The sequence below is a fragment of the Anomalospiza imberbis genome, chromosome 1 (assembly GCF_031753505.1).
Source record: "Anomalospiza imberbis isolate Cuckoo-Finch-1a 21T00152 chromosome 1, ASM3175350v1, whole genome shotgun sequence".
NCBI classification, from domain to species: Eukaryota; Metazoa; Chordata; class Aves; order Passeriformes; family Viduidae; genus Anomalospiza; species Anomalospiza imberbis.
The window spans coordinates 32,393,677-32,418,171 of NC_089681.1; positions in this window are offsets into that span (position 1 = coordinate 32,393,677).

The following is a 24,495-nucleotide window of genomic DNA, read 5'->3' on the forward strand; positions in this document are numbered from 1 at the left end:
CCTTTTTGGCACAGAGCCTCCTCTATCCTACTGTCTCACTGGAACTAAAGGTAGCTGAGCTATGGGACATTGTCTGTTTGGTCCACATTGGATTAAATTAAGAGATAACTACAGCTCTCAAATATATAGCTTTTTGCAGCGTCTATGAAAAACTGCTTAGGCTGCATGATCTCAGGTTCATGAGATAATTGCAGCCTCACAGTTGCTTTCTTCCTTGGCAAAGAGATAAGATCCCAGCAGTTACTGTGCTCACAGGTGCTGCAGAATACCCAGAGAAGCAAATTCAGAACTTTGAGCTTTGCCTTGCATGGAATCCATCTCACACTAATTCTTGGAAGATTCAAGTACCTAACACAGAGTTGCTCAGTCAAAAGTCCTGCACACATCATTTTATTTCTGACTTCACTGCACAAGATAATTCCTCTTTTTAGAGAATATTACATGCTGATTGGCCCAGAAACTTTTTGCCCCTTATAGTGGAGGATCTTTGCTCATATAATGGGACTGACTGTTAAAAGAACTGCAAGCATGTCCATCTCTTTTCAGACTCAGTTTCAGGGCAGTAACTGCCTTTACTCAATGTGTCACTGATGAAAAGTGTCCATTAGACACAAAATTATGAGAACTTTGTCAAGGTAATAAACCCACAGTCTGTTACAGTGATTTATTCCTATCATAGTGACATGCAAAGTGAGAATGAGGTAGATCTGGTTAATGTAATGCAGAGTGGCTTTGCCATTATCTGCCGTTGAATATGGATAGCTATACTAGGTGATATGGCAACTCTAATTCTACCATGGCATTCCTTTATGATCCCTGGCAAAGCACTAAGAAGAGCCAGATAAACATTCACAGTGAAACGTCAAAGAGTAGAACTTTCATCTCAGAGCAACAATGAAATGTGATTTATGTGAACAGAAGAGTGTGCTCTGTAGTGACAAGGAGCTAACTTTAAAGTAAATGAGAACTTGGAAAACTAATAGAGATGCAAAATGAAAAAATATAGTTTGGAAGGAAGCTCTTGAAGTCAATCATCTGCTTAAAGTACAGTAACTTCAAAGTTAGATCAAGCTGTTGAAAGCACTGAGTTTTGAAATTCTCCTGGGATGGAAATGATACAACCCTTCTACATGATACCCAATTATTCTCACATAACTAATTTTCCCTCTTGCAATATGGCAGTTGCCTCTTCTTCCTTTGCTGTGCTGTGATGATGGAGTCTGTGTCCATTTCTCTAAGCTCTTTTTAAGTACCTTGAGTGTGCAATTCTCTTTCTTTTCCTTTAGTGTTTTCCACGAGTTGAACAGACCTAGTTCCTTCAGTCTCTGGTAATGTATGCCCATGGCATGCGGGTTGGAGCTAGATGATCTTCAAGGTTCTTTCGAGTCCAAACCATTCTGTGATTCTAGGATTCTATGATACTATGTTCCAGCTTCCTGAATTACCTTAGTAGCCCACTAGATTTCCTTTTGTGCTGGCATATCTATTGGAAGGTCCAAAACTGGGCACAGTACTCCAGATGTAACTTCATCAGTGCTAGGTAAAGAGAAATAACCTCTTTCTTCAGCCTACTTGCCATGCTCTGGCTAATACTGGTCAGTGTGCAGTCAGCCTTCATTGTTGCAGGGGCTCATGTCCATTGCCGCCGTGCCCACCTGAAGTCTGCCTGACCTCACCCGACCAGCTTCGGCACAGTCGACTGCGGGGGACACTCCCCTGTTCCTCAGGGAGGCTTGGGGAGCAGCTAGGACAGTCACCCGCCCTGCGACAGAGGAGAGGCGACATCTGTGGAGGACAAGAAGAGGCCAACTCAGGGCTGGGGTAACAGTCCAAGGTTTATTACGGGGCTCCTGGGAGCTCCGCACCTCAGGGAATCCAACAGCTGAGAGCACCCGAGCAGGGCCGTGCAACATGTTATAAACATGGGAGGGGAAAGGATCACCCACCAACCAATAGGGGGATTTGGGACAGTGGTAGCTGGGGAGACAGACGGACACAATCCCCCATGGGGAGGGCAGGGAAGAGGGACCCCTGGCCCTCGCCCAATCACTTGACGCCCTTAGTGGAAGGTTCTGGATAGGAGGGATGGGGAGTCAAGTGATGGACAAGGCACCAGGGAGGGGACAGGGGAATGACTAAGCACTTTTGGGGTGATGGGCATCAAGGGAGAAGGTGGGAAAACTTAGGGTAAAACCATTATAGGAAAAATGGGGGTAAAGGGGCAAACCATTACAGAATAGGTACAAATAGAAAAAACACAATACAATAGTCCATCAGGAATTACATCTTTTTAATAGACACACAACGTTCATCCTTTTTCTCGCCCACTAAGTGGGTCACCTGGTCACAGCAGGAGGTCAAGCAGGACCTGCCTTTCATACACAGATCCCATTCAGCCCCATAGACCTGTGTGTGTGATATAGCAGGTTGCTGACCATTTTCCCTTGGATTATGCAGGCATTTTTCTGCTCCCCTTTCCTGTCTTCCTGTTCAGAGGGCTGAGTACCCCGAGGACAACTGGACCTATTATTCCTCCATCCACAATGTGGGGCTTGGGATCTTTTCTCTCTTTACAAATGAACCCTATCTTCTCTTTACAAATGAACCCTATCTTCTGTTCATCCTCTCTGATGCTTACTGTATGCTCAGCTCCTCTGTTGTTCCTTCAACTTCTTGCTCACCTCATGACTTCCAGTAGCTGACAGTGCTGGAACGTGTGAAGCACATGACTGCAGACAGTCACCTCACACCCATAGCTCTGTTGCCTCCTGTTTTGAATTGTGTTGGTCCTTATAACACGAATGCATGCACTGGCTTGCCATTGTGTGTCAAAGGGACTTCAGAATTCTGCGCTGTGACATTCCTGCTCCTTTTCCCCATGTCTTCTCATGTCCCTCTAATCTGTTTGTAGCTCTTGTCTCTAGGCACAAACAGAGTTTGTGGAGGCAAGGCCACTGCTTTCAGAATTCCTGTGTTTTACTGCTGATATCTAAAGACAGTGTGTAACAGACAGGGATTCTGGGAGGAAAAAATGCCTCAGTTCATACTACCATGAAGAAATGAACTCCACTGCATTTAATGATTGCAACTGTGTGTTCCCTAATTTTCTATGCACCTGCCTGGACATCTCAGGCTATTACTTGCAAAAGCTTTGAGAACTTGCAGTAAGAGTAATGGAATCTGCATTTTTGCATATTAAGGGCTGCTCATTGCAAGTGCCTTGAACAAGCCAGATCCAGCATGCCTCAGATTAGGCAACCAAAATCAACAGGTATTTTGAAATGTTCCCTTCGTGTGGAACAGCCCCCCTTTTACAACAACGGTGAAATAATTCACATTGTGGAACACATGCATGTAATGAGAAAAACTCCTAAGAGAATTCATAGCTCTGTCTTCAAAACAATATGTATTAAATCATTTGGAGGGCCACACACTGAGTATCAAAGGGAAACCAGCACTGGATTATTGTTAATTAAGTGAGTATCGTTCATCTGTTGCACCAAAGGAAGCAGGAGTGCTGCCGAATAAAAAGCCTGTGGCGACATAATGACACTACATCTTCGTCTAAGGGTCAGTGAAAGAAGAACATGACTTCCATGATGTAAATTCTAGTATTAGTACACTATGGAGAGTTTATGCTAGATGTAGGCTTCCCACCACAGTTAATCATAGGAAAGACTTTGCCTTTTTTGCTGAATGCACACCAACCCCAGGATGTTTTATACCACTTCCTCAATATACAGCACGACAACACTCTGCACTGTTGCTTTTTTAGAGTTACACCACTAATTGTTTAACAGCCTTCCCTCTCCACCACCACTTACCCACTCATTTTCCATCCTTTTTTCCACCCAATTAATGACCCTAATTGATCTCAGGACGATAATGACAGTGACAAGAGCGTAACTATTGAAAAGAAGCCAGTAAGATGATCAGGCTTGTCAGCTGGAAGAGATCCTGGCTTTCTGGGGGCTGGAATTTGTGATTTTGTGTCTGTGGAACTCGGTTACTTTTGTGAGGCTGAAAGCCTAAACTAGTATTTTCTGCCTTGCTGCCTATTTCTGAATGGCTACATTTTCATCATAGTCATCACCTTTTTCTAACTTGAGTGAATTTGAACCACCTATCCAGGATGAAAGATGGAAAAAGGAGGGAATTATGACAGTTAGCAAGCTATGACATATCCACTGAAACATCTTGACTACTAAAAAGCCAGCATCTCTTCCAGCAGATGATTCTGCTTCTGAGCCTTCATCTTCCACACAATATACACTGTCCTTGTGTATTTAAATGGTACTTAAGTCACTGTATGCATTTTCATTCTATTACCTTCATTCTTATGATGAAACCTGCTTTTCTCTCTGCTGACTTACTAGAAGCAATGATCCATTGAAGTCAGCCTTTTCTACTAGGAGAAAGCAGAATAAAATGTATCTGGAATAGAAGCCCAGTTTAGATTGTATGTTTTTATTTAATGGATTCATAACAGGCTCAAGACAGGAACTGAGTGAATTTACATGCTCATATCAGGTATCCAGCTATTGTAAGGAGTGCTACAAAGACTCATGAATCCAGGTTTCTTTTAGCAGTTAAAATCACAGTGCCAGCTCCCTGTCCTATGGGATAAAAGATTCACATAAATTTGCATATCTCTTTCTGAAATAGAGAAATACTTTATTTTGGGACACACAGGTACAAGTAGGAGAAATCACTTCCCATCATCTTTATACCACATGTTCCTGGAGAACTCAATATTTGTCATAATTTTTTTTTCACCTATCCATGTTTACAAAGGGGAAACATAATTAGAGGTTAGGATAAAAAAGGCTGTTAGAAAGCAAAACAATCCAGCAAAGAATTAGCAATTCTGCTGTATTTCTTGTTCCAAAAAAACAAATAACTATTCTTTACTGATGTTGCACCACAGGAAGGGTGCAAGAGCAACAACCCAGATCTTGGGCTGATGTCATTGTTTTCCATGACAATAGCTTCTTGAGGTAGCAGTCAGGTCTTATTGCAAGATCTCATCTATTACTGGTGAGAAAGAAAAGAGAACACCCACAGACACTCTCTTCTGGGAAGTGGGCAAAATGATGGTCTGGTTTTCTTCCAACAAATAAACTAACAGCAGCTAGATTTCAGTCTGCTGTAGAGATTTCTTACAGGCAGATTCTCCCTCAGTGGAATTGGGTTAACTCTTTTTGCTTGTTCAGTGTTTTCTTTTAAAAACTGCATCGCTTTACACAGGAAATGTTTGGTATTTATAAAATCCTTCCTAAAAATGAATGTTTTAAGGCTTTTTACCTACAGGATTCAAAAATATTTAAAGTAGTGTTCGATTCAAATGGAAGGTGAACAGTTCTTAAAAAAAAGGTTACAATTAAAACTTTTTTCCAATTAAATGATTTGAATTTAAAAGAAACCTGGACAACACTAATCTTGGACAGAGCACCCCTCTCAGGAATGCAAAAGCTGATGTCCTTCCCCACTGTCACATAGACCAAACCAAAGCAGTTCAGGATGGTTTGTCATGAGATCATCATCCAAATACACTTTCACTAAAGCTCCTCCATCTTGAGTATCCCCTCCCTCCTATTCTAAATTTGGGACTGAATATTTTGAAGTTTCTTTTTTTTCTACCTTTCCTTCTTTCACACATGCTTGTCTGTCTTTAGTGACATAATTCACAAGCCTTAAACAGAGCTTTGAAGAACAATGTATTGGTGTCTTTCTAAAGCACTTTCACTGTTTGTCATCCAACTAAATCTAAATGCTGTTGCCAGTTATTTATTTGTGAATAACTCAAACCAGAATGATTCAGCTTATACAGCTGGAACAGATTCAGGAAAACCAATAGGCTGAACTTGATCAGATTTTTATCAGTTAAAATGTATTGAGCTTTTTAAACATAAAAAAAATATTGCCTAATAAAGGTCAATGCAAAAGCCCACGCAATGACAAGAAAAAGTTATTTTTGGATACTAATGTATTGTCTATCAATTCTTTATTTTCCTTGTTTAGCAAAAACCAGAAGAGGCATGCCACAGCACTTATGCATGAAACTAGAGCTAGTGCTCTTTAAACAAAAGAATCAGCATGAGAGGTTTGAGCATGTTCTAAAACTAAAATCCTTAAAAATGTTGTTGGTGTCTTAAATATTTATTTTAAAGCTGAATCTAATTCTAGCCTTCAGAGACACGAGACTGTTTACCAAATAAGGCATCAGATTGCTTAGTTTCATTGAGATAAGCCATTTATTTCAATATTATTTAATGGTAATGCAATCAACCAAAACTTGACATATTTGGAACCAGCTGTTCTGAATTAGAGTCTGCAATTTTCCAGATTCCAGCAAGAAAGTTAGGAACAAAATTATGTTGTTTTGTTTCTTTTTTTTTCCTGTATTGTCTATTATGATTACAGACTAGCAACTATGTAAGTTTAAAAGCCACCAGATTTTAATAATGCCAAACCACTCAACCAGCAGCATTAAAAATAGCATTTTATGAATCAAGTTTGATCTATCAGTTGAAACCAAACTCTACAAAGATTCATCCAAATAATTATGGAATAGGCCTTTACAAGAATGAAATAAATTGGTTCTGCTGAAATGACCAAAAAAAGATCTAGGTGCCCAGGCCTTGGTAAAGGCTTTGGATATTTTAGCTATGGGATCAAGGAAAAGCTTTGCACCTTATCTCAGCTAACATGCTAAAGAGGCAAGTCTTTTCCTGGATAGTCAGGATTTTAAAAATAGTTTAGGGGTGATTATGCAATAGTGCTCAGATATTTGTATCCTAGAAATTCTAGGAAGGATTCCTAGAAAAAAAGTTCTTTGTCCTAGGGAACAGCTGAAGAGCCCAGTGCAGGGCAGAATGTTAAGTGCAACCAGCTGCAATCCCTGGTTCAGGGAGTTCTGCCACAGGCATCAGAACTGCTGGACTGATATTTCAAACAAAGTGAAGACATGGAGTAAACAGTCTAAGGGGCTGAAGGGAGTGCAGGAGAGGGGCAGCACTGACATCCTGGCTGATTGCTTCAATTCAGATTAAGCCTTAGGCACGTAGGATCAGAAGCAGCAATAAGGATAAATTATTTCTGCTCTCTGTTTGATAAAGATGGTCATGTCAAATGGAAAGAAAGTTTCTCAGGAAGGAGAATGTCCACAGGATCTGTAAGATGACCTGATCATGGTTCAGATTTCTTAGGAGACTGCAGGATGCTGCAGTTGACCAGCAGGATGAGGGGGAGTATGACTAGATAAATACCTGATATTTGGAAAAGCCAGAGAAAAATTATAAATAATTCAGCTACAGGAAACAGCAGTTCTACCTCTCTGAATGAAATATATGAGAAGGAATATAGTTTTATTGCAGTAATAGATTGATACCATGGGCCATACATTCAAATATATGTTACATGTTCAAGAGTTTTCTGAACCTGTGAAGGTTCACTCTGAGAAGTTGTAAATCCAAATCCCAAAAAAACATTAGTGGAAAACATTAAACTAAATATATTTGACTAGGACTGGAGCATAGACCAATGCAGCTATCTACATTTCAGTTGGTGATTTGGATTTTAGCTGTCAGAGAGAATTACTTAAATTCATTTAAATGCAAGAAAGAGTATGTCTTTCAGTTTTAATCATCAGTTTTGAGCCCCAGTTCAGCAACCCTATCCAAGTACTTGGATCCAGACAGACACCTTCTTCAACTAAAATTGTACAAGCCAACAAAATTTTTGGTAAGGCCACTGGAAACAGAGTCCTGACCAGATAAAGTTATGATGAACTGTCTCAAAACTAGTGGTTTTCTCATTTTATGTTAGCTAAACAGAAAAATTAATTTTTGAGGAAATACTCTAGGAAAACAGAATAGAGTTCATTTAGCACACAACATAATTGCACAATATCAAAACTGAAACGTCATGAAAACTTGTAGCAATCTAGTAAAGTGGAAAAAAAATCTTGTCAAAGACTTATATATATGAGTAACCTTCAGCATGTTAGAGAATGACCATATCCACCTGGAAGATTCACCCTCTTTGAAACCCAGCCAGATGAAAGTACATGAAAATCTTGAGATACTTGAGGCAGTTGACAAAATATTAAAACAATACAATACAGGTTTTTCAAATTATAAAATCCAGGCCGGGTTAGCCAGTCAATTCCCTTTATTGGCAAAATGTCCTAAGGGTAGCTTTGAAAATCATCCATAAGTATTCCATTTAGCTACATGGCAAGAGGAAAGAAAAATTCATAAAAAGAAAAAGAAAAAAATACCTCAGCAAAACCCCACAGCTTTAACAGCTTAGTCATGAGAATACTCTCTCAGAGAAGGACAGAAGGTTTATAGCCTGATTCTTGAACACATTTCTTTGCAATAATGAGATACAAAGAACAGATTTTATGGATATTTATATAGGAGTTGGCAAGGTATCACAGCATAATTTACGTATGATCAGCTTAATTTACATGGGTTTATCCGTTTCATTCACTTCCATGACCCATAGATGCTGACCTGAAGTGGAATAAATGTACTTTCTGACTTAGAACAACTATTCAAGAAGCAAAATGTAACTTCTGTGCTGGACAAGACCTAATGATTTAGTCATAACAATTTCCTCTTTTGATAGCTGTTGACATCTAGTATTTCAGGGAGAAGCAAAAGTTTATCTCCCCAGCAACAAATTATCTAACTATAGGCCTTTTTAGTCTGCACATTATCTAGTCATTTTAAAAATTCAACCTGTGCCTAAATTTGGGCTGTCCTTCAGATCACCATTCCACAATTTGGCATTTGATTTTGTACTATTGTCTTAAACAATTCTAGGTATTTTGTGGAGTCATCCCTTCTTCTAACTTTCACCATGATAATATTTCCATGTATGAAGATTGGATTAATTTACTATTTTTTCCTATTCTTTATGTATTGCATCTATGCTGCTTCCTGGGTTCTTTAATATACTAATTGTTTTGTTTCTTCAGAAATCCAATCACATTTCTAATTAATTCAGTAAAAATGCTTAGCAGGTTTAACGTCCCCTGATTGTTATGTAAACTTGTCTGAATTTTAAAAATGTAGAGCATCTGCAGCTCCTACAGACTTCTTCAGAAATCAGAAGAAGGCTTCATTTTTTCCTCCAAAGACTGATATCCACTGAGTGAAACTTGGCATATTTGTTTCCCCTCAACATGGCACTTTATGTTACTAGCATTACCTTCCTATACCAGCTAAATTTAGGGTGAAACCTTTGACAGTTCTTAAATGGTCTGAATTGATTTCAAGACAACTAGCACATTTTGTCAAGTTTCAGAGTTGGTTTGCATATTGTGACATTTTTCTGCAAATGCTTCAGGGTCTTCTATGAATTGAAAGAGATTAAGAAGTAAGTCACTAAAGAGAATATTTCTTACAAAGTTTTCAGATTAAATATGCCAATTTCTTGGCAATAAAATACTTAGATGGCATTAATGTTCTTTACTTAAGGACTAGTTTAGTTTCTGAGCAGCTGTTCACAGATAGGGAACATTTAACAATGGTATTCACTCATTGCTTTTCTACCCATCTCATCTGAAACACCACCCTGAACCACAAACAGCTACAATCCAATGGGTGTATCAATGCCAAAGTATATATCAAATTTAAACTCAGTTTCTTCAGATTTTTGGACCAATTGGTCCTGCACATGATTAACAAAATTCACAAGAGGTTTTGTCTGCTTGTTTTGTTTTAAATTGTCTGAACATTTGCATCTCTTGCTTTGGAGAACTGCACTGTTATCCTCACAATAGATTTGGATAAAACACTGGGAACAGGGGGAAGAAGGGAGCAGGGACAGAGCATGCCACCAGTAATTGGAAAGCATGGAGAAAGAAATTATCATCAATAATTAGAAATGAGATGCCACACAAAAACTACACACCAGAAATTGTCTTTTTGTGTGTTCAAAAAGATTGGCAAGCCATCCAAAGGCCTGGAAGCAAACCAGGAAATAACAGACTTCTGGCTGTGCACAATGTCAAGGATCACTTCACCAGGTTTCACTTAAGAATTTAGAGGAAGATTTGACACTCAACTTTAAAGCAATTGGTGACTTTTAAAGAGGACTAGGACACTACATGTTTCATGCCAGCATGCTGCCCTAGCACATGCCAACGGGTCTTAAATATTTTGATTCCCTCTCATCGAGTAGGAACTTCATGTCAAAAATATTATATAGTTACTTTATAAAAAAGTAGGCATCTACTTAGGATCAATTCTTAATATTCAAGTTAAGAATATCCACAAAAACTAGATTTAGGCACAGGATGTTGCTTGCTCTAATTGATGAAATGACAGACACATTTTCACAATTTGGTTTTAAGTTCTACAGGCAATTCAAGCAAGAAGATCCTTGTTACCCCTTAATTCAAATTATTATTTTTTTGTGAATATTCCTTCTGTGATGATTGAAGTTTTTACTTCTCATTTGAGATTCTAAGAATTCTTCCAGCATGGCTGCAAGGATTTTATTGCATTTTGCAACCAGCTGTGATCTGTAAATCTATTAGAAAGAGTGCCAAATGCCTATTGTTCAGTCCTTGAACAGCACAATTCTTACATTTTTTCTTTGTTTCCATTTTCAGTAATACTGTCATCTCCAGAGAAAACTTCATAAATACAATCTGTCCTATACAAATAAATTATGTTGAGTTGTGCTGGTTTCCCCAGATATCTTGGGTGTAAAAGGAGAAAATGAAATAAACCTACCTAGCAATTCTTCTCAGCAGAGTCTTAAAATACTCAAGGCAGAGACCATCTGCACATAGCCATAAATAGATGGAAGGAACATACTTCACCGGGAGCATTCTCTTACCATCTATGCCATCAGTGTGTAAGCCATAGTTGTGGCAGAGAGGCTCAAAGCTCCACGTTTGCTGCAGAACCACAAGTACTGGACTTTTTTTATGGGAGAAACGATGCCACCCAGTGGAAGTTGAAAATTATAGAACAAAAAGTGCTGAGGGGATAAAATATTTCCTTGGTATTTCAAATGAAGAAATGAAATCAATAAATTTATTTAGCTAAACGATTTACCATGAATAGATAGCAACACTATATGAAACTACTATGATATTCACAGCTGTTTTAACTGACACCAGACCAAAAAAAAAAAAAAAAACCCAAACAAAAAAACACCAAAAACAAACAAACAAAAAAACCAAAAGACATCTGACCAGACGTTTGATTGCAGCTCTGTCTGCCATGAGCAGACCTGTTGGAATATGGTGCAACATCTCCATTACCCTGGAGTTTCTCTTTCAAGAGAAATAAATCTCTGTGTGCCTGCGTGTAACCAGGGAAGAGAGAGAGACAGAGGACTGAGTAAGCCTGTTCATTGCGTAACTCAGAATGAACATGTTTAGGGCAAGTCTAGACCCAGAGAGACACAGGCACATCCAGGGCCACCAGAAATACCCAATATTTGCTAAAATATTGATATAAATAGTGTTATAAAATATATTTTACATAACTATAATTATTGATGTAAATCCACACAATATACATAAATACAAAATACCATAATATCAAATTATGGTATTTATGAATTGCTTATGTTAGAAGTGTTTTAAGGAAAAGTTATTAAGTACCATACAGCACAACAAAGTAATTTTTGGATTTCATTGGTCAGAAACTCTTAGTTCCCAGAATAATATTCTGAACAATGAATTATTGTTTACATATTATTCAATGTATTATTCAATTATTCTTTCCTGCTACTTTGCCCACAAGTCTTCTTCTTTTTTAATGTAATTGTTTTGTTTCTTTCCTCGTGCACATTTCTACTTCCTAATAAACCTGTTTCAGAATGTCTTCAAAGATATTCAGTGAAGCTTCATTTAAAGGATCTGTGTAATGGTAGTTAAGGGAAAGCCCCAAACCAGGAACTATTTATTACATCGTACATAATTGAGTACTTTACAAAATAGTTATTTCTCATTAGTATGATATGGGATTTTCTTTAGTTCCTTTAGAGGATGATTGATCCAATACTGAAGTTTGGTATTATGGTTCCAAATTAAACCTTAATATTGGAAAATGAAGTTACAGCAAAGCTGACAGATTGAAAGAGCCTACCTAATATGATGTTAAAGAGTAACTACCTAGAACCTTGAGGTAAAGAGGTCAAGCAAATGCTTTGAAAAAGTATGAAAATGTAGTTAAAATATTTTCTACAGACAAAATAAAGAGAATTAAGTTTGAAGCTTCTGTATTTTATTTTGCCCTGTCTCTATTGCTTTGTAGGCACTTATGATCACTTTGAAAAAGTCTACTTTGCCAAAGCACATAAAAAACCTGCCAACAGTTTCCATTTTATTTGGAGATACCTTCTTTCATTCATGAGTCACTGTATTGGGTCTGGCTGAAATGTTGCTAATTCGCTCCATAGAAGCTCTCACAATGCTGTGCTAGTATTGGTAGCTGGAAGGGTGTTCATAACAAATGTGTATTTATACATTTGAATTTTCTCCATATTAAATTGCATTCAAACTGAATTTCACAGTCTCAACTCTAATATATTTAAAGTTGCATAAAAATGTGTATGTTCACGGTACAATGCAAATATCCATTAAATGAATACACATATTATTATAACTAGGGAAACTATTAGAAAAAAAGGATGAAATTGTGTAAGAGATTGTACAAATCTTTTTGACAAATGTTGGTCATTGCAATTTTTACAGAATTCTGTTTTTAACAGAATTAAAGTAAGAAAGATTATTGAAAACATAAATACTATATGCATCTTTCTTATCAAGTTTGTGGCAGGATTCTTCTGCAAGTAGGTACAATCTAGAAATTGTGTGGATTTATTTTTCTTGCACCAATAGCTGCATTAAAATAAAAAGTCGTGAAATGAATGTACTGTGTAATAGCATCGTGCTTAAACATGAAATGCAAAGTTGTCTGCCTCTTTGGGTGTAGAGCTACGCTGCCTCCTCCAGTGCCCATGGTAAAGTAAGGAGTTCCTGTTTTCCTTCCTGGCTAGTGAAGGGATTTCACTCCTCTACTCCCGTGTCTCCCAGGTATGTGCTGAATCTGTAAGCTAGTTTTAAGTATGGTGCTAAATAAATTATCAGTGTTTAAGAAACTTCCCCAGAACTTTTGGAGATGCTATAAACGTATATCCATGCCATAAGGGAGAAATAATTGCTTGAACTTTCTCAGTTGCAATAAGCTAAACTTTATTTTTCTGGTGGAGTATGTAGGAGATGAAGTATTTTGCATGGTGGTCAGTATGTCTCCTTGCCTATATAAAGTTACAACCAATTTCCTAGTCAAATTCCAGGGTGGGAAATTGCAGTACAGTAAACTGCAGTGATTTCTGTATTGCTAAACAGCATGTTAAAGCCAAGACAAAGTTGACAGGATTTTCTACAGTATGTTTTGTATTATCAAAGAATGCACTGCCATGGCAATAACAAAATCTATTTTTGTAGGAACTCATCTTTCCTCTCAGCTATCCTATTGTGTTTTATACAGACTGTTTTCTCACCTTACCCTTTCCAAATTTTTTTTCAATCCTTAGGATGCAAATATGCAGTACAGCAAAAGAGATGGACTGGCATTCCTCTGACCTCAGTGAGCCTCTCTAGAGAAATAAACACAAGCTATTTGTTACTTCTCTCTGGAAGTCCTTACTTTCTTGAAGTAGCCTAATAACTAATATTCCCTTCCTATATAATAAAAGTTTATTCCCCTATATATACTACAAATTAGACACCTTTGGTTTTCCATCTGCCCTGCCACCATGCATGCCTCCAGTCCTCCTAATGCCCAGCTTCAAGGATTCTTTCAGTCCCACCTGCAGATCTATCACAGACACAGGCTCCCCCACAGAGAATAGTCTCTCTGAAAAAGTGATATGAGAGGACCAGGTTTTTAGTTTGATTGCTATTATGAAGAAAACATGTGGGCATTCTCTTTTTCACAATTATTCCCTTTCTACCAAAACCAGAATGGATGACTTGCATGGGCACCCACTTGTCAGTTATTACAAAGAACAGCTTTGAAGTGTAAACTGTTCTATTGTTTCAGTGGGTGGAAACAGAGACACCAAAGACGAAGTCAATATTAGATTACCTAATGTCTAAAACAAGCACATAAAAAGAAGAGGTTTTATGAAGACCATAAGAAAGCCTAACATTTGCCCCAGACCTGAAAGACACACAGAGGAAGGAATGTATAAAGGGATAGAAAGCCAGTGTGTCCTGTTTCAAAGGAACGGGTAATAGTGAACTCAGCCTTGAAAGAAAGCTAATGAATAGACAACTGAACAGTTGTTTGCCTGTAGGTTATCTACGCCCTGAACACTCCTGGTAGAAGAAATACAAAGGGTGAGAAGGGCTGAGCTCAACTATTTGGATTTTGTTGGGTAAATATTATAAGCACAACGCGGCTTCTTGTTATTGTGAGCACAGAAAGGAAGGAACTGAATCTCTTTGGACAGTGAATGGTAGCACCGATGGTACTGGAGAAGTTATTTCACTGCTGCTTGGAACACATAGGGTCACGTGAATATATCTGATCTGTTTTTAGAAAGCTAAGAATATTTCTGCCAAGTGGCAGAAAGAACAGCAAATTAAACCCAAAACCCTCTCCTTATAGTAAGATGCCAACTAGTCAAAGGAATATATTGTATGCCATGTTGGAAATGGTTGCAGAGCTCCAAATAGTCTTTCATCTGAGGCACAAGAGATGGGATGGGTTGACAGTTCTGGAGTCTGTGCAAAATTAGGTGTCGCAACGCTTTCTTCATTCTGCCTCATGTCAAAGGCTGAAGTATATTCTGCTTAAAATGTGTGTTAACAAACACATACAGAATATTAGAATCTGATCATAACAAAGATATTTGATGTAATAAAGAGTTTAACCAATTAATTTCTATTAAAATCTTACTATAAATTTAAAATCAGAGGGAGGTTTTTTTGAGAAAAAAGCACTCATGCAATGGGATGGCAATGTTAATATAGTAATGTGAAAACTTTAAAAATAGCAGGAAATGCAAGATACATTAGTAATATAAAATAACAGTCCTCTGAATTGATTTGCTGAAGTTCTAAAATGTCCTGGGACTATCGTGCCTTCATTTCATGCCCAGCACACTGTCCCTCTGACCAGAGTCACTGTGTGATCACTTCCCACCTTAATTTCATTAAAAAATGTAGAGTTAATACAAACTGGTAGGTTTCTGCCAAACTAACTTGTTTCTATCCCTCAGACAGTGATCAGGGAGTGCTCAAATAAGCAATTGGGTGGCAGAATGTGGCAAGCTTTAGCAGAGGAGGCAGCAAAACTGCAATTCAAGGTGGGTAATTAGCCAGCCCACACAGACCCTGTTTACTTTCTAAGGAGAAATTAATTAATGTGGAGAAATGGACTCAGAAAAACACAGCAATTGGATCTCATCACTAAGTTCTCCAGTGGAGTCACTGGAAAATTATGCAATATAAGAAGCTCAAAGGGATCCATGAAGACCAAATCCCTGCTCCTCAGAGAACTACCAAAAATTAAACAATGTCACAAAAAGCATTGATCAGACACTCCTTGAACTCTGACAAGTTTGGGGCTACGACCACTTCACCGAGGAGCCTGTTCCAGTGACCAACCCCCTTCTTGGTGAAGAAATCTTCCATCTGACTTTCCCTTGATGCATCTTCATTCCAATTCCATGTGCCACCAGAGACAGAAGATCAGCACCCCTCCTCCACTGCCTCCCTTGAGGAAGTTTTAGACTGTGAGAAGTTTCTTAAGTGACCCACACAGCAGGTCATAAAAGGACAAATTTAGCCATTTACCTTGTTTCACCCTCTGTGGTTTTAACACAGCACTCCTCCAGCTACTTTGAAATGAAAGCACACAAATTATATTCTTGATGCAGTCTTTTCAGTCAGATATCTATGACCAGAAATAAAACCTGATTTTTGTTCCCAAGATGCCCAAGATAAAAAAAATATATTTCAGATATGAAATTTAAAAAATAGAGATGTGCATAACTACTTAAATTTATTGCCTTTGTATTTTCCCAAAAGAACATGTAATATTTCCCCTTTGTGCAGACATATTGGGCTAGGGCTTCTCAAAATCCAGTCTTTCTCAGATTACTTTTAAATGTGTTGAGTGTTTTTTTGTCAAACCAATGCATATCAGTAAATCTAAAGGCAAGGAAAAAGTGGGAAGTATGCAAAGAATCAACTGTTCTTCCTCAAATTCACACCCAGAAAATCCTTGTTTACTTGCTTCCTGTTCTTTAGAAATAAAAGACTAGATATACATATCTGCTCCAAAGATGATGTGTGATAGTGCCAATAAATGCAGTAGACAGACAGAAACTGTTTCACAACATGCCATGTCAGCCCCTAACAGGCACCCAAATAGGTTCTTCCAAATTCCCGTGTTTGTTTACTTTGCTTGCCATCCAGCTAATATTTTTTCTTAATGTCTAATGTCATAAATTTTTTCAGTAATCAGATGATTTGTGGTTCGCAGTTACACAAGACTGACATTGATGGGTGATATAATTTTATATTTTTAAACATAGAAATTGATTCATGTGTATTAACTACTGAAGCAAAGAGGGTATTTTGACATATTTTAAATGAAAATAGAATCAAACTATCAATAAAGGTTTCCCTTTACAGCTGAAACTTTGCTGCTTGCCTCTGTACTCCCTGGATAAGTTGTTTATGTGCCAAAAAGTCACAAATGAAGCATGACTGAGTATATAATTGCTATGAATACACCATGGGTATGAATGACCTGTATTGACTCAGAACCCCACAATCTTTCCCATGAAAACTTTCTGTAATGATGAAGTGTCAGTACAGATTGTCATTAAAAGCATTCAAGAAAAGATTCAGAATAGTGGTACAGCAGTGCAATAATCCAGAATAAAATGTGTGTTTGCAAAGAATGTTTTTTGTGGTTTTAGCAAGGAACATTAAAAACCTGTCAAAACTAGTTAAAATAATATAATACTCCCCAGTTTTTCTTAAAAGGGAAAAGAAAAAAAAATTTTATACTGCTACACATCCTGAAATCTTCTGGGTATCAGTTGTGTTTCTTTATGAGTCAGAACTTGTCTGAGGCTGACTGGGCTTTATACTGTTTTTACTATAATGACAACATACTGTTCCAGCAAGAACACAGGATTCTTAAAGACAGGATTACTCAAGTTACATATTGGGGAAAGAATAGACCAGTACAGAAAATGGTGATATAGCAGCCATTAAGGTGATTTTACATCACCCTCAGACATTAAACAAATAGTTAGAACACTGGCATGTTAATGGAAAATTGTTTAAGTTAATAAAAAGAAAAGCTATTAAAAAACTCATAATGTCAAGAAATTCTTAAAGCTCTTAGTGATGGGAAGCAGAATCATCTGGTGGAATGCAAACAAATGTTTCTGTCAGCTATAAAGAGATCTGGTCTCCATTACCAGGGCTGTCATGACATCTTGTATTTGTGAGGTGGACTCTTGAAGAAGTCAGGTATCTTTGTCAATGTGTGCCTGCTTGAACTTGCAGGTACCACCTGGATCAACTCTATGCCTCTGCAGTGTCCATGCTGCTTTTGAGAGAAAGGAGTCTTGCATTTTTAATCACGTAACAGAAACTTGCCTCTTGCCCACATGCACAGTACCCTTGCAGCCAGATGAGTCAGATTAATTGGTTGGACGGTCTCTCATTTCACATTTCAAGTCTGCCTGCACTAATTGCAACACCTAAAGCAAAGGAAAGCTGTGAAGAGTGCAGATTTTGAGAATTCTCAGTTCTTTTAATGAGATGTGTATTTCATCACATTCTTTGAAAAGTCCTGTCATTATTTTCTTGAGGCTTAAAAACTTTACAGAGGAGACAAGAAGTGGTGACAGCAACATAGGCAGCACCTTCCTCAAGGTTTTAGTATGAATTGCGCTCTTCACTTGTTAGTTTTGAAAAATGTCTCTACAGAACAAATGTTATTTGTGATTTACTTTAGCCTGTGAGAATGTCTCTGAAAATGGGTAACTACACACATGGTATGTGTGCAAAAACCAAAGGTTCTGCCTCTTACCAATTCAACTCTATAACTGTATTTAAAAAAAAGAAAAAAGAAAAAGAACAAAGAAACCCCTAAACATAACAATGTTTTAAATCTAGAAAAGGTGCAGCCACGTATGAACTGATCCAAGAGAAACCCTGGCTTGGGAGAAAAGAAACAGAATAGTTCCCTATGTCATGGGCCACATAAACAGACTGATCCTAGAACCACACAATCATTATGCTGGAGGGAAATGAAATAGGGGGGGCGGGCTGCTGTGGCCAGAGCAAAGCTCTGCAGAGGGCTGCCAGCAGCTCACTGCTGCATCGTGTCCCTGTAACAGGACACCTCCTCCTGAGGGACGCAGTGCACAAAAACTACAGGAGTGCAGTGAAAGCCTCTTTAAATTTCTAGAAGTGCATCACAGCTTTTTGAAAAGGAGATGGTGTGGAGAAGTGAGAACTTGGAGAGAGTAATAAGCACATAACCCACTTCTGTACTGCCCTGGGCAGGAATGCTGAACCACAGCACAGGACAGTGAGAGTGCCCACCCAGCCCTCCCCTCACCCCTGAGCTGCCTCCCTCCCTGCAGTGCTGTGCAGCCTGATAATCTCAGAAAGCAGTGAAATCTGGCTGTAGCACAACAGAGCCTTCGTCCCTGTGTGCACTCAGGGACCAGCAGTACTGCAGAGAAGGCCAGACTGACACAACTGGAGACTAATTACAAGAGAAGATGCTCTCTGGCTTTTTAAAAATCCACTTATTTTGTGGGAAAGTATCAAGCTGTTTACACACCATAATAAAAAACTTATCTTTCAGAAGGAAATTAAACATCCTGGGTGCTAATTTGTTTTGTATATGATTCTGAGATGCAAAGGGCTATAAAGACAAAATTTAGAAAACTACCTTTAAATAGAAGAAGAAAGCATCATCCTTAATAATATTTCAATCAATTTAAATGTTAGTTAGCTTGAACTCATCACCTGTGCTCAGTCAACAGTTTTATGGTTCATTTTCCTGAAGATCCTGCTTCCTGTGAATACATACTGATTTCTTTCCCAAATGCCTTGTGTTCCAGTTGCACAGATGATATTCCTTGCTTGATGTGGCCTTTGTTGTGCAGTGTGCTCCATGCCACTGCCAAGCTTCACAGCCCTGTATTGGGCTGGGTTTCCAGTCACTTTGCCCTCTCATTGCAGTGTTCAGGGCCTCGTTCTCAGTGGTGAGATTCTGCCAGGCAGCTCTAGTACTTCTCACATGAAGTAAGGCCGTCACTGAATTTCCAAAACCACGTTTTGTTTATTTGTTTTGAGCTATCTGCCTAACCTTCAAGCTTAACCCATAATTCTTTCTGTATCTAGCATCCTCCCTCATGCCACCCCTAAGCTGGATCTTTAATGAGCCATTATACTGACCTGACGGCCCTCATGAATTATCACTTTGGGTCTGAGCATGCCTTTGGGACAGTCCATGAAGGATTTCATCCTGATGGAACTTTCTTATTCTTCATTTTCAAAAGCTGCAAGCCGAGATCAAGAACTGTTGTGGGATGCTGGGATGAAAGTGGGTCTGAAGTAAAGGTATCTAAGTGAAGGTTGAGTCTTGTCAGGCTGATGAGATCTGTTGATCTGAGAAAAAATAGTAGAGAACAGTTTACACAATTTTTAACAGGCCCATAATCTGATTTTTTCACTGTTTTCCCCATGCTCAAATATAAAAGAGATTTATAACATCTTATAGACGAAGTGTCTATAAGATGTTATAAATCCCACTGTCACAAAGCATTGCAGTATAAGATCTGAAATTTCAGCCACTATCTCTTAATTCATAACCTAGTAAAACATGTGGGAGTTTGTGTATGGTTATCTGACCTTAGTTTTTAACTTGCTGTGCATGCTATAGCAGCAACACTGCTTGTACTTGGGACATTGACAAGAATTCGAAAGAAAGAATAAAAAACAGGTTCTTATTATAAAATCTAATTACATCATTTCCTCAGATTATATTTCAACAAGATATTGTAAATTCCTTGTTTCCATATTTTTTTTTGTATTATGTCACTGTTATGCCTCTGACCCATGAAAAAATATTTTTCCATTAAACAGGATGTTAATTTTTCCTGGCTCCAGCAATTCCTAGGGCCCTTTAGAAGAAGTACCAGGTTCTCCTTGTTCCTTTTTTGAGTTCTAGCCTCAGAAGCTGTCTGCTGCAAGATCTTGTCCCTGTAAAAAGCTCCTATGTGACTCCAAGATTGTGAGAAAACAACAAACTCATACCTAGTTGTTTATGACTGTATTTGTTTACTTTTAACACCTCCATGAAAAAAGCAATTGGCTAAAAGTTGCTTTTAACAGAATTGTAAGCTCATCTTGTTACTTTAAAATTAAGTCAGCCAAAACCACATTGGCTCTCTGCTATGCTTTTTGCCCCAGGCAGCCGCACTTTGCTGACTTAAGGTGGACACTTACTAAGAAAATTCCTGCCACACAATTTTGCTTGCGCCAGAGAAGCTGTTAATTCTGTTGATTGCACATTCATCAAGGATGAGTGATTCAAACTTTTAGCAACTGCCCTGCCAGTCTCCTTAAACAGGAAAAAGCATTAGAAATACATGAATGTGACAAAAGGGAAAGTTACATGACCACCCTGGTGCTGGCTGCAACATGGAGTATTTAATTGAATTATCTGACCTGTGGAAGCCACTGAGCCTGCAGGGTGAGCACAGATTTGATACCCACAGTTAAGCAGGGTGAATACTTTCCTGTGTGGAAAGGTAACATCAACAGAATGTGACAGTGATAAGGTTCCACATGCTTTATTTGCTCTTTTTTTTGGCTTTAACTGGAAAGCCCAAGAAGTGCCTCGAAGGAAACAAAAGTACCAGAAACTACAGGGAGAGCAGAAAGGCCCCACTGCAATAGGAGAACTTGCTCCTGTTACAGCTTTTCCCTGCACCCTCCCTACATTCCCTTGCACCCCTGCCCTCTCTTGAAATTTTCAGGCACAAAGGGGTCCTGTGGTGTGTATGTGCATTCTGGGGGCAGTGAGAAAGGTTGGCTGTACCTTTCTGTGAGCTTAGGCTGGACAAAACATGGTAGAATGGATTTTGCAGGAGAGTTTCTGGGGAGTACTGGAAAATATGGGAAAGTAGATAAATAAGCAGGAAAATGGAAAGCAAACATATATAAGGGAAGAAATAAAACCATTAAATGCTTGGTAAGTTTCAAGCTTTCCCCTCTCCCTCCAAATAGTAATCAAATGTGATTTCAAACCAAAATTAATCATCCAAGTTAAAACACCACACAACCAGGGCATCCCACCTTTCCTCACCAGATTTTTATAGATGCTACATCTTCTAATTCTCTGCATTATTAATTTTATACCACAATCTGATTATGCACCTCCTGAAACCTAAAACCAATAAACACTATAAAAGTTGCTAGAAATTTTTGTAGCAGTTATACCTGGAAAAACATCCAAACTTCAGATGAAGTTGGGCAAGCAAATCTCTTGAAAAGTTTATAAATGGGGTTCTGCAATACTGAAAAACTGCATGGATGAAATTATGGAATGTAAAGCACAGTCCCTACGTGTTGCATCATTGTGGCAAGCAGGTAGTTCTTTATTTGGAAATTATTATGAAGGCCTGCCTTCCCATGTAAATGATCCTTACAAGTTCCTTTTGAACAATAATACATTTAGTATAAGAATTCAGACTCTGGAGTTACTGAACTTTATGAGGTTGGCTTGGTTTCACTGTGGAACTTTTAGCTTAGAGCATTTCAGAGTTCTGGCTTTGTAAACACATGTGAACAAACTTGCCAAAAATAGAAGTGAGATGCCCCTCTTTTTTTTTTTTTTTTTTTTTTTTTTTTTTAATTATTTTCAATCATTAAGTGTTTCAAGAATCTTCCTGCCATAGCAACAAAAGAAAAAGTCTTGCTTATTAGATTTTATATGTCACAGAGGGGAAATAAAGCCAAATAAGCATTATGCTGCACATCAAACCATGCACATGTCCAGCACATTAAATCGAGGGTAGGGGTGGGGGTCGGGGAAATCTAATAAAGCTGGATCCTGTCTCATGAAACAGAGAAGCAAAATTGTTGGAGATACTGCCCAGATATTCAGATTCAGCCATCCAAGGCTATCCCTGGGAGGCCTATGCAGTCAAACAGAATAGCTCTCCAGAATACCAGTGAGTAAGAAAAATGCTGCATGCACGAGGAAATAGGTGTTGCACGAAAGTCTGAATAAAAGGTGGGTTTATTCCCCTCAAGAAAAGTCTTCTATGAGTGTTTTTCCATAAATAAGAAGCTTATTCAGCAGCCTTTATGCCATTCTCACCAACTGCAATCTCACTGTGCAAACAGTACCATGTAAGCAGTATCACTTACATTATGTACTGAAACAAATGTGGGTGGACCCCCATGGTTTTGTCAGTCAGGCTTCACAAGAAGGCTGGGAAAAGCACTAGGCACAAAAAAATTGCAGAAAAATAACTTCTTCCCAAAGAGACTCTAAGAATTGCTACGGAATCTATTTAAATTCAAGGAAATAACAGGGTTAGAGGATTTTACCGTCAGTTTACAGTTTGCAATGTGCCTTAAAACTGCAAAAACCTTAGATTTATTTTTCCCACTGTAATTGTTGAGATTAATTTTCACTAATTACTAGCTTCTCTAGTCAGTTCCAGCAACATCATTGTAATCTTCTCATCAACATCATTGTAATCTTCTACTACTTCTTCAGTTAGCAACTAATTTCAGTTATAAAGAATCAGTTCCAGTTTTGAGAGGAACCTTACATAGCCATGAGTAGGAAGAATGAGATTTTATGAAAAAATGCATAAGAAGAAAGAAGAACCTTTCCCCATTTGCCCCCAGATCACAAGCTTTCTTTATTAAAACTAAGGATAATACCTATCATCAAACTTTCAGGTGAATAGCTAATAACTAGTATCTAACTGCTGAAATAAAGAATGCCTTCAGAAGCTGTATCTTAGTAATCTTCAGCTGAAGGAAAAAAAAGCCTTCAGTGTGAGACATTAAAGAGCATAAAAATCTCATGGCAAGTGAAATTAGGTCTGTATTATTGGGAAAATGAAGTAGGGGACTAATGACTGAGGACCAGATGTACTGAGAAATTAAGGATTCTCCATGAAGTCAGCATAAGCCTTAGTTGCTTAATATATTTTTAAATCAAGTCAAATCATTTTAATTATAAGAAACAGAAGCAATAGCATGTGGGAGGTGAAGAGCAACAACTTCCTTAGTAAATATAGATCTTTGTTACCAAAACTGTAAGAAAGCAGCATTAAACCTTCAATCATCTGAAATATAACACACTGACAACTTGCTATCTCTCCCAGTGGCTTAAGGATGGAGGTGGCATGCCTTTTTCCAGCTTTCAGAAATGCGTGGAACAGCTTTTTACAAAAGATGGATGTTCAGTACTTGGCAGGGTAAGACACATTTCTAGATGCTTGAGAAGCTTGACATTTCTAGTGAACATTGATGCCTTCTGTGCCTCAAGGGTTCTAAATCTAAAGTCATTCTAAGAATATGATTCTCATGTCCTGTGATCACCCACCATGGATTTAAAGGCTAATAAAGCATCTGTGTCTGGGTTCACAACTTAATGTTAACTTTATGTGGTTCGTGTCAATCTGTCAACATGCAGCAGCTAAAATTAAGGTTTCAGTTCTTTTGTATTACTGAAATGAGTAGAGAGAAATAGGATACACATGGGGACTTGACATGTAGGAGATCTTAAGTTAAACACCTAGTTCTAGAACCCACAGTAATTTTTTGGGTTGAAGAGTGATGAAAATGCAAGAAGGTGGCTACTTTGGTGTTTCTGTTCCAGTGTGCATTTTACTCTCTGTTTTTCCCAAATCATATATTGCATGCAAGGCTTAACTGAGTCAGAGCCAATACCAGTTTTCTTACAGTGCTGTGTTTCCCAGAACAGCACTGATAGCTGGTTGGGTAGTGGAGTATCAATTATGAGTGAAAGACTTTCACACCTATAGCCTATGAAAGATACTCCAAAGTCAAAGTATATGGTATAGTATAAAAATGTGTAAGAAATGAGTGCAAACAAGAGCAATTGTCTCAGGCCAGCCTCTCTTTGCCTCGTTGCAGGTCTGGTAAGAGGGAGAGCAATCATGGTGTCTCTTGGTGTGACTTTCATGAGGAGATGCTCACATTCCATTTCAGTTGTCTTTTAGCTGTCAGTAGTTCAGTTAATGCAAATTATCAAGTGAAGGGACTGACAGATTAAATGAAGAAGCTGGCTGTGGAAGAAATTCAACCTCCTATGGCAACTAAGGATGCAGCCAGCATTATTCAGTGTCAGAATATGTATGTTGTTACACATCAGGTCAAATTTCTGGCACAATTTGTGTGCACGGGTGGTTTGAGAC